This window comes from Cupressus sempervirens, chromosome 1 (assembly GCF_028749045.1).
Source record: "Cupressus sempervirens isolate cs-2001-9-10 chromosome 1, ASM2874904v1, whole genome shotgun sequence".
In the NCBI taxonomy this organism is placed as follows: Eukaryota; Viridiplantae; Streptophyta; class Pinopsida; order Cupressales; family Cupressaceae; genus Cupressus; species Cupressus sempervirens.
In genome coordinates, this window is record NC_143118.1 from 111,677,971 (window position 1) to 111,689,752 (window position 11,782).

The window sequence follows — 11,782 nt, forward strand, 5'->3', positions numbered from 1 at the left end:
TATGTTTAAAGACAAGGTAGAGGTGCCCTCATTTTTTCTTAGCATCAAAATATATGAGAAAAATCTTCACAATTTTCTTATTGATTCAGGAGCTTCATGCAATGTCATGTAATTATCTATAGCACAAAAGCTAGGGGTTAGCCCTCAACCTACTAATCAGATAGTGATACAGTTGGACAAAATAGAGGTGAAATTCATAGGTGTATTGAAGGATGTATGGATATAGTTAACAGTCGACCCACAAATTCAAGACATCATTGATATACATATGGTTGATATCCCAGACATGTATGGATTACTCCTTAGTAGAGATGGATTACTCCTTAGTAGAGAATGAACGAAGTGTCTAAGGGGATGGTTTTCCACAAATTTCGCTCAGGTTTGGTTAGCATGGAAAGGTTTGAACACTCAAATAAAAATAGATGTGGAGCCAAAGTTAAAAAATATGATCATAGATTACAATGCTCCTAATGAGGTAGCCTTCTTACAAATAGATTTAGGCTCCTATAAGGTGATGATTTTTTATACAACTTTGACCAAAAAACTAGATGATCAAGATATGGACTCCATGATTTCAACCTCAAAAGATTAGGTCATAACACAATTCATAGACCATATGATGGCTAATTTACAATGTCTAGGAGAAGAACCTAATCCCAATTTCCTCCTCCTTCTAGGATTTTTTCCATTACATAAAGTTAGCCATTTAGAGTTTGAATGTTCATCATGTCAAGAAGTAGTTGCTAAGGTATTAACATAAATGGTGTGAGTAAAGAAAGTAAATGACCCACAAAATGAACCAACAAAAAACCAAAGTCTTACAAACACATCTAATGCTATTGAAGAGATTGAAGGGGAAATTGAAGATCTAAATGTGTCATATAGCAATGCCTCTTTAGATGGTAGAGGTTTTCCTTCTCCCCCACCTGGAATGATCAAAGTACAAAGAAGAAGAAGGTATATATAAGGCCAGGGATGGAATTTAGTGGTCATTTTTCCTTTGCCTAAATTTGAAGAAATTAAAGAACTGATAGGGGAAATTCAAGACAAACAAGAAAAGAATACACCTCCTCTATCAGGAATTCACAACAGAGAATCATTAAGTCCACCTCTTAGAAAATTACAATGGGTTCCTAAGAAAAAATCCTTTAAAGCTCATGTAAAAGAGAAATTGAGGACAAATAAGAATAAGGTTAGAAAATCCAAGGAAACCCCAATTTGGACACTTCGCTTCAATGGTTATGAATGCAAATAAGGAGCCGACGTAGGTATCGAGTTAATTGGTCCAAAAGGTAAGTCTTCCTATGCATCATATCAATTGCAATTTAGATGTGCTAACAATGTTATAGAATATGAAGCATTGATTTGAGGACTTCTCTTTGCATTGGAAAAAGGAGTTACAACTCTCATCGTCCAAGAGGATTCTTAGTTGGTTATCCAACAAGTAAAATCATTGTATTCCTATAATGATAAGAGGTTTCTTGCCTATAGGAAAAGGGTATGGGATCCACTAGAAAATTTTGAAGCTCTCAACATAAAGTTTATTCCAAGAAGGAAAAACATGGTAGCAAACACCCTTGCTATTTCAGCAAGTGCATTACAACCAGTTGAAGGAACAAAGTTGAAATGATTTTTAGTTGAATTGGTTGCTGCTCCATCTATTCCTGACAATATCACAAACTTATAGGTTTTTAAAGATGATCAACATATTCTAGAATTTATTATGTGCAACGACCACTTTAAGGGATAAGAAATAGATGACACCCCAGATGATGCACCTAAGGACATCACAACTCAAGATGAAGATGGAATCTTGAACTTGAAAACTAATACTATTCCCAAGGGGATGATCGAGTTGGAGCACATTTTTGATCATGATGAATCTGTGTTTAATAAATGAACCATTATAGAAAAGGGAACCAAGGAATGTAATTCATAAAATTTAGGAATAGAGGATGATCCCAAGATGGTACTGAGTGGGAAGGCATGCAGTTTATAGGAAAGGGAAGACATGCTCAAGTTGTTCATAGAATATAAGGAGATCATCGCCTGGAGCTATGAAGAACTTAAGATGTATGATCCTTGAATTATTACGCATGATATTCCACTTAAACATGATGCCAAACCTTTCCAACAAAGGCAAAGACCTATCAATCCCATCGTTAAGCCTCTAATAATGAAGGAAGTCAAGAAATTGTTGGATGCAAAAATTATTTTCCCTATGTGTCACTCTACATGGGTGGCTAATTTAGTTCTTGTATGAAAGAAGACCGAAGAGATTTGACTTTGCATAGATTTTCACAATTTGAACTTGGCATCTCATAAGGACAATTACCCATTACCCTTGCTAGATGAAGTCTTACAAATTGTGAATGGTTCAAAAATGAAGTCTTTCTTGGATGGATATTCAGGCTATAATCAAGTAATGGTAGAAGAAGAAGATAGACTAAAGGCTACCTTTATGACCAAATGGAGAACCTTCATCTACAAGGGAATGCCATTTGCATTGATTAATGTAGGGGATACATTTTAGTAGGCTATGGATGAAGCTTTTAATGAATTGATAAATAGATGTATAGTTATCTATATGGATGACTTGACTATATTTTCAAAGGATTGAACTACTCGCATTGTCGATCTAAGATATGTATTCAATAGATGTTGTAAATATGGCATATCTCTCAATCCCAAGAAGTGTTCATTTGGGTTCACTAAAGGAAAACTCCTTGGTCATGTCATTTCTGAAGCTGGCATCTCCATTGATCCTAATAGAGTTGAAGCCATTTTCAAGTTATCACCCCTTAACAGTCAGAAGTAACTCAAGTCTTTCTTTGGGAAGATAATTTTTATACAAAAATTCATAAGTGGATTTGCAGAGATTGTGTATCCTCTTAATGATTTACTCAAGAAGGGAGCTAAAATGGAATGGGTTCCTGAGGTAAAGAAATCATTCAAGGATATTAAGGTAGCCATTTCCATGGCTCCAGTATTGATAAGCCCTAATTACAACCTTCCCTTTAAGACATATTCCTTTTCTTTAGAGCATTCATGAGTAGGGATCTTGACCTAGAAAAAGGAGAAGGAAGATGAAAGACCTATTTCTTTTATGAGTTATCTACTGAGAAATGCTAGGTTGAATTATTCTAACCTTGACAAATAGTCTTTTGCCTTGGTTAAAGTGATAAAGAAGTTCTGCCATTACATATTAAGATGCAAGGTGTATGCTATCATACCTAACCTAGCAGTAAAGACATTGTTGATGCTAAATGAACTTGGTGAAAGGTGAGGTAAATGGATGGCAATACTTCAAGATTTTGACATAGGGATCCAACCTATGAAATTAGTTAGAGGCCAAGGATTGTCACAAATGATAGCTGATAACCAAATTGGTGATGAAAATAAATTTAAATTTGGGAAAGAAATGGATACTAAAGATCAGAATAAAATGATAGTATCTCAAGTTGATATTGGTCAATGTGTGGTAATAGATGTCTGGTACTAGGATATTGTTTACTATCTCCTATAGAATCGGTGCCCTAGTTGCATGAATAGTTCACAATGCAAAGGACTTCAAATGAAGTGTAAGTCCTATATGTTGCAACACAAGAAGTTTTACAAAAGGAACTATGAAGGGATCTACTTAAAATGCTTAGGACGTGAAGAAGCGAAGGAAGTCCTAGAACAATTTCACAACAAGTATGGTACAGGGCATGGTTTGGAAAAAGTGATGACTCATATGATTTTAAGATCAGGTTATTTTTGGCCCACAATATTTAAGGACACATTTGAACATGTGCACTCTTGTCACATTTTCCAAACTAGTGCTAACAAAGAAAGATACCCAACAATGCTGCTATGACCCGTTTATGAGGTACACCCTTTTGCAAAGTGGGGGCTAGATTTCATTGGTCTAGTTAATCCACCATCATCAACTAGACACACCTACATTCTTACATCTGATGATTATTGTACGAGATGGACAGAAGCAGAAAATTTCAAAAATTGCACTACCAAGGTGGTGACAGATTTCTTAGAGGAACACATTGTTACTAGATTTGGGATGCCATTCGCTCTAGTGTACAATAATGGATCAGCTTTTGCATCGATATTCTTGACTCAATGAGCATTTGAGAATTAGGTCATCATCAAGTTCTCTTCAAATTATTACCCACAAGGAAATGCGGTAGCAAAATCTATGAACAAGAACTTGATCACAATAATAAGATGATTGTTGAAGGAGAACCCTAGATATTGGCATATGCAACTCAAAAATGCCCTATGGATAGACCAAGTGAGGGTCAAAAATGCTTTGGGGACTTCTCCATATCTGCTCATTTATAGATAAGAGCTAGTGTTCCTGCTTAACCTCAAGATTCCTATTTTGAAATTCATGAGTGGGTACATTGAAGATGCTGACAAAGTACAAATTAGATTGATGAATCTTTTAGAGATGGACAAGAAACAGATAGCTACATTGGAGCACATGGCTAACATCAAGCTGTCATGAAGAGATAGTTTGAGAAGAGAGTCAGGATAAAATCCTTGAGGATTTTTGACATTGTTCTACTTTGGAATAAGGTGAAAGAAAAATCAGGCAGCCATACCAAGTTTTAATGCTTGTGGATTGGTTCTTATCAGATCATGGAAATTCTCAGAGAAAACACTTTTAGGCTCAGTTCATTACAGGGTGAATTTCTTCCCTTGCTAGTAAATGGGAAATTTTTTTAAAATTATTTTGAGGCCTAAAAGAACCCCAAAAAAACAAAAAAACAAAAAGTTAGATTTTATTTTTGCAAGTGTGTTTATTTTTTGCAAGTGTTTTTGGTTGTAGTTATGTGTTTGCTTCTAGTCATGTGTTTGCTTTCAAAGTCATGTCAGTTCATGGGGGTAAGGTGCACTTGAGATTTTATCTTGAGATATTTTACTAACTATTCTTTTTCTTTTGATTTTAGGAAGGGGTATTTCTTTGTCAAAACATTCAAACAATTGTGTCTTATATCAACTAAGGAATGAATGTTGATTGTAGAAATAGGGAGACTTTCAGTCTTAAACTCAAGATTCTAAACCAATGAGCTCTCAACACTTTGTAAATTTAAAAAATGATTATCTCATGTGTTGCCAAATTGAAGTTGAAGATAGCATTGGATGATTCAAACCCCAATCGGTTCAAATAGGAGAGGTCTACTTGAAGGATTGCTAAGATCATTGTTTGGCATGAGAGTTTCTAAAAAGTTCTAAAAGAGGAATGTAATGGATGTTTAAAAAAGATCAAACCCAAGAAAAAATATCGATTTCATAGCTACACAGTCTAAGTGTAGTTAGGATATAGAAGAAAATATATAAAAACAAAAAACAAAAAAAAGAGCAGTGTTAAGACTAAAGGATTCTAAAAGATTTGAAATGGAAAAATGATACATTTTATGAATAAAGTATCTTGAACCAAAAAATTACTTCATCAAATAGTGACATTATGAAATACATGGAGTGATTATTCAAAATTTGCTAGAAAATTAAAAGGAAAGTGACATCCCACTAAGAGCCCTTATACTGATTCTCTCATCTAGTCAAGCAAGTAATTGATAAATAACCTTCATGAAGATTCTTAATGAATGAGCCAAGAGGGGTGGAAGATTATTTCCATGTTGTTAGAAAAATTTGATGGACTGCATCCCAAGAATTTTGAAAGCAAATGAATACACAAATCACACACTGAGCTTGAAAGCTTTGGTTTTGACTGTGTAGTCACTCAAAATTTTCCTAGAATGTTCGAGATTTCGTTGGTGTTTGACACACATTGAAAGAATGCTTGCCAGTAAAAAAATGCCTTTCTCATTTCTTCCTTTTATCAGGGCTATTTTTTGTGGTTCCACAATGCATGCATGCATAACACTTTGGTGATGCACAGTTGCACTGATGCATAGGTGAGCACCAGCATAGCACCAAAGGTGGGTGGGGCTATATAGGCCCCCCCCCCCTCCTATATCCTCACTATTTTTTTCTTACCTCCACACTGCAGGCTTCACACTATGCATCTCCTTTCTTCATGAGCTCCACAGACCCCATTGGCTCTCCGAAGATCTATAGCTCTACAATCCCACACCCAACAAGGTGCACTAGATAAAAAAATTGCACACAACAAAACCTAGACCAAGGGTTGGTGCACAAGTGCACACCAAACCCTCAGTAGGAAAAACTTAAAACAAAAAATGGCACGAAGCAAAAGTGGGGTGTGTAGTCACACACCTAATTTGGTGTGCTACTATGCACCCCCATATGCAAAAACCCCAAACACAAATGGTGGGTGTGCACTTGTGCATCCAACTTGGTGCGTAGGTGCACACCCCATACATGAAAGCTTCAAAAGATATACAAAATCAAAGTGGTGTGTAGTTGCGCACCTGGTTTGGTGTGCTACTATGCACCCCACTCCAAGCACATTGTATTAACACAAAAAATAAAGGGGTGCACACTTGCATACCTAATCTAGTCCACTTGTGCCCACCCCAAAAATACATGCCTTTCTTTAAAAACCTAAGGTAAAGCATTAGGTGCAAACTCATGCACCTAATTTTGTTTAAGAGTTTAAAACATTTTTTGATGTTTTCAAAATGGATTTTTTTTCATGAAAATTTGGTTCACTAAGGACTAATGGACATCTTCCTTTTTGGTGCCTAGATATAATGACATCTTCATCTGGCGAGAAAATGGCACCAAAGCCCGTTGTAGTCAAGTTCCAAGGCATGCCCTTGAAATCAAGGTTCTAAGATGATTACTTAGAAATTAAGGATATTGACTTGGGACACACTAACCTGGGAGAGTTCTTAAGGATTTTCAATAAGCCTAAGGAGAGATGAGCTATGGTATCTACATTAATCTGATCAAGGTTGGTGAATACAGCTTCACACCCAACATCAATACAATCCTTAGAGCTAATCATGAAACTTGCAAAACATTATGTTCTTGAGGAAAGGGTAGTGAAGAGTGTGACTAGAGAAGTTGTTCTTGACCTCTGACCCAATAACATTGAGAGGGTATTCATATCCCTAGGGTAGATCAGTTCATTAGACTCACCTATGAGGCAGCAGAAAGGTGGTATAGAGAACACCTAAGTGAGGCAACTGAGATCATCCACTCCTCTTATCTTATTGAGAAGACTCCTCTAGGGAGGGTAACAGGAAAGGTAGATATGACAAGGGGGTATATGAAGGAAGATATTGGATACTGTATCATTATTTTGAGTAGAGTGATGGGTTTGTCAGCAGCTAGACACTTGAATATTTTCATGGTAAATTTTATTAAGGCTATCAAGATGGCAAGGATGCCACTTGACTAGGCCACCACATTGAGTGAAAACTTATGTGAATAATTTGAGGTAATCAAAGGCAAGAAGAAGTTCTACATGACTTAATATTTGGTATATCTATTAGTTGCAAGGGTGACAAACTATCTCGAATTATACAAAAGGGGCAACATGCATGATCCCAATGCCTAGCCTTATATTGTCTACCCTCAATTGGTAAAGAAGAATTTCTTGGCATAGAGCAAAGAATATAGACTCGTGAATGATGCATTCATATTTTCTATCATCTGATTCATAGTATTTGATGATTTAGTAGCATAGACAATAGCTCTCGGGGCCTATTACATTCAGTTCAAAAAATTCACATATCTAAGGGTAGCTAGTGCCACTATCAAGCCAAAGAAGCTCCCTATATATCCTAGTGATAGACTTTTCCTATTGGAGATTGCACAACAGATTGAGTCTGCATATGATAGAGTAAGGAAATAGCACAAATTATGTTGGACATGGCCCCTAGTCATAGGACCATATCAAGTGAATCAAAAATAGGATATTCTATCTTTTGAATGGGAGTGGGACCAATATCCGCTTGAGGAATATAATTCTCCAAGGCCATGCTTCAATGATATTGGGAAGGTCCAATGTCTAGCAGGCAGGGAATTTCAGCATGAAGAGGCTATTAAGGATCATTGGATGAATGTAACAAATGACTATGATGTTTGTATTAGGGACTATTGTAGGATGACTTTGTATTTAGCTAAAAAGGTTTTCAAGGTTTAGATTCTTGAGGAAATATTGAAGCAATACTCGAAGGAGCTACTGGACCCTTTGTTCAACACATAAAGAGAGACCCATAATGAATGTGGAAGTTGACAAAGAGGAGAATGATGATATTAATCATCGGGCAAGGCATGTCATTAAGATGACACAAAATTGGATCAAGTAACCATTTCAACTTGATCCAATACCTAGCACAATGGTTTTTCATGCATAGGCCCACCCAGACAAGGGTAGAGGAAAGAATGTTACTATTCCTACCTTTGTAGCCTAGTTACTGATAAGGCCATCAACAATATACCAACTTAACCACCCAGTTGGATACTATCACCCTCAGGATAGGAAAGGAAAGGGAAAAAGAAAGAGGAGTTCTCCTCAAAGGGCCAAAATAGAAGAGGGTGAAGTATAGGCACCTTCTTAGCAACATGAAGAAAATGTGCAAGGATCAGAAGATGTTGGAGCTACTCAAGTCTAGGTAGATCCCCAATTACCTCTAGTTGTGCCCAGCTAGACAGAGGGTGAAATCCAACAAGCCTCTCCTCCTTCATGTTAGGAATAAGGTGTCTCAATCTTGTATAACTCCTATTCTTATTATTTGTTTTGTAAATGTATTTTTGCAAATAATATGTAAATGTGAGTTTACATGTCTAGTTGGCATGTTGATCACTTACATGTGTCAGCATCTTGAAGTGTGTGAAGGAGATCATGGCTGAAATGGTTATGATGGATTCCTATGACACATAAAAGCTATTTAAGGAATTAGCTATGATAGGTGTAAGAGCATCTTATGACATGGGGCCTATTTGGGCACCCAAGAATGAGTGGTTGGTGTGTGTAAGAGAATATGCCAAAAATAGGTTGGCATGACGGATTCTCTTACACTTCTCTTGTGACTGCTATTTTTGGCAGATTCTATGACAAGTTGTCATTGCCTATTCAAGGGATGGATTCCCTTTTATTGGTATTGCATGTACATGTGGCATTGTGTATGGTTCTTGGTGGTTGAGCCATGAAAAATGCCCAACACCTTTGTGGGCATTTTGTTGGGTTTTAAGATGTTCATAAAGGTAGTATTGCATGTTGCAAGAGAAACGAAGAAGAGAGAGGAAGAGGAGAGTGTGCAGGTACTAAGGTGCTACTGGAATCTTCTGTTTTCATTGTTAAACTTGCATTGCAAGTGTATTGTAGCCTTGTGTTGAAGATAATACATTGTGCAGGTTTTGAAGGGGTGGGGTTGTTTTACCAAAAGGTTTTTCCCCACTGGCAAATCTTTGTGTTATGTGTTTCTTTCTCTGTCTATTTTCTTTATGCTTGGTTTGCTATAATATTGTCGTTTACATGATATTGGATCTGTAAGTGTAAAGATTTTTAAAGGATTTGCATGATACTTTCCTTAAGAGATTAGTGTATGAAGCTATTTCCGCACTTGAGTTTCCTTACACTTTGCAGGCAGAACCAACATCCCCTTCCACCTCTAAGAAATAGAAAAAGATTAAGATCCCTATGAAGAAGAGGCAAAGGGTGATTAGAAGGATGGTTCCTTTCCCATCTATCCTAGAACCTATTCCTAAGGGAGGAGAAGAAGAAGAAGAGGAAAGCAAGGAGGAGGATGTGCCCATACAAAGAAAAATCTAGCTAGCTAGAGCCATGGAGCAAGAAAGGAGGAGAAGTTCGATGGTAACACTTCCATCAACCCTAGAGGAACCTTTGGAAGTAACTTCTTCAGAAGATGAAGTACAAAAATGGGTGGATAAGTAGAGTAAAGAGGGTGATGCCATATTCAAGATGTTAGATTTTGATTTTATGCCCATGGGGATAGAGTTGATTAGGGATAAGATCAATAATACCTTGATAGGTGAACCCCAATAAGAGGACTGGATGTAGATGCCACCACAATCAGAGGAGGAAAGACCATTGGCATTCATCAATAGTACTTAGGATCAAGACCTATTTGCACAAGTGGTTGTCCCTCCCTAAGATGCAAATGTAGGAGACTTAAGCCCACAATATTATTAGATCAAAGAGGTCATGCTCAAGAAGTCCACATTGGATATGGCCAGGTTGATGGTTACAATGGGTATAAAGGAAGGTTTTAGAAGCATGGAATAGGAAGGGGCTGAACTCAAAACACTTTGTAGGCAAAATGAAATCCTAAGAGGATATTTAGCTAAAGTTTTTGGTCCCCTAGATCTTGATCAACCTGAGGAGACTCTAAACACTATACTCAAAGAAAGGGGGGGGCATAAATCTAGATCCATTTTTGAAAGCCTGTTAGCAGTGGTGGGAAATTTTTGAAGAAAAGGATGTCTTGATCATCTAAGGAAATCTAAAGTTATTGCATGCTACCTAGGAAAATGTAAATAAGATGGTGTCAATTTTGAAGTAGGATTTTAGTATAATGGATGAAGTATGGGCTTGTAGTAAGGATTTAAAAGTTTTGCAAGCCATAAAAGGGTAGGGATATAGGATTTTGGTAGATGTTTATACAAAAGAAGAGTTAGATTTGATTGATGATTGGTTTAAGAAGATCTCAAACAGTAATAAGATAATGGAAACATTACATGTGGAGATCCATCAGCTCAAGGACTGAGCCTAAGAGTGAATTTTGGAGATAGAGAGGCATTATAGTGATGTGTGTCTAGAGATTTTTGAGGATGAGGAATTAGAGAAGTTAATGCCTATAGAGGTAGTAGTGGAGAAATTCAAGAAGATTTTTGAAGAAGCTTCTAATGATGAGGACATCTGGTAGGCTTTTATAATAGAGGAAGCCTTATTAGAATTGGATACCAAACTCAAGGATTTTGATGAGACTCGAATTGAGGTAGAAAATTATAGAAAAATGGTCAAAGAAAAGTATGAGGCTTTAGATTTACTAGATGTGGCCAAATAATTGAGATTATAGATAAATTCAAGGGCAAACACCTCGACATAGCTTTGGGATGAAGGGCAACAAAACCTAGAAGCCAGAATTTTAATTTTGACACTCAATAAAATTTTGAGATTTTGGACTCTTTTGAGGTGCATAGGTCTACAGGTGCACAGGTCCACAAGTGCATAAGTGCGTAGGTCCATAGGGGTTCTTTTCCAGAGGTGTGCTGATAGTTAACTACTAGTTCCAAAAATAGAGCTTTCCATGCATCAAAAACATATTTTGATGGAAATTTAACAGTGACGAATGCCCAGTGAAGGATTCACTTCCATTTTTTGCACTTCCAGACACTTCTACTTCAACTGAAGGCTTTCTTATTCTTTCTCCTCTCATAAATTCTTTATTTTTGACACGTAAAGGCTCATGCATCCAATTAATGAATATAAAATGGATGGAGTCCTACTAAGCACCAATTAAATGGTTAGTTTGTCTATAATTAGTTTGTTTTATTAAATTAAAAGCATATTATTGCATGAAGATATATCTTACTCTCAACACAAATTAAGAAGATGATTTCTTATAAATACTCCATTGTAATATGTAATTCGGGCTGCCATTATTTTGCAATAAAATTATGCTTTTGGTGCTCGCATTTTGAGTGTAGTGATTCTTGCCTAAATGTGTCATATTTTTGTGGATGTATGTTCATGGAATGTGATTGAGCCAAAAGTTTATTGCTGTGTTTCTGGTTGTGTGATTCATAAATTCTAGTGTTTGTTATAGTTTTATGAAGTTTGCTGATGTATCTAGCTTAAGAAGAAATCATCGAATTGTAC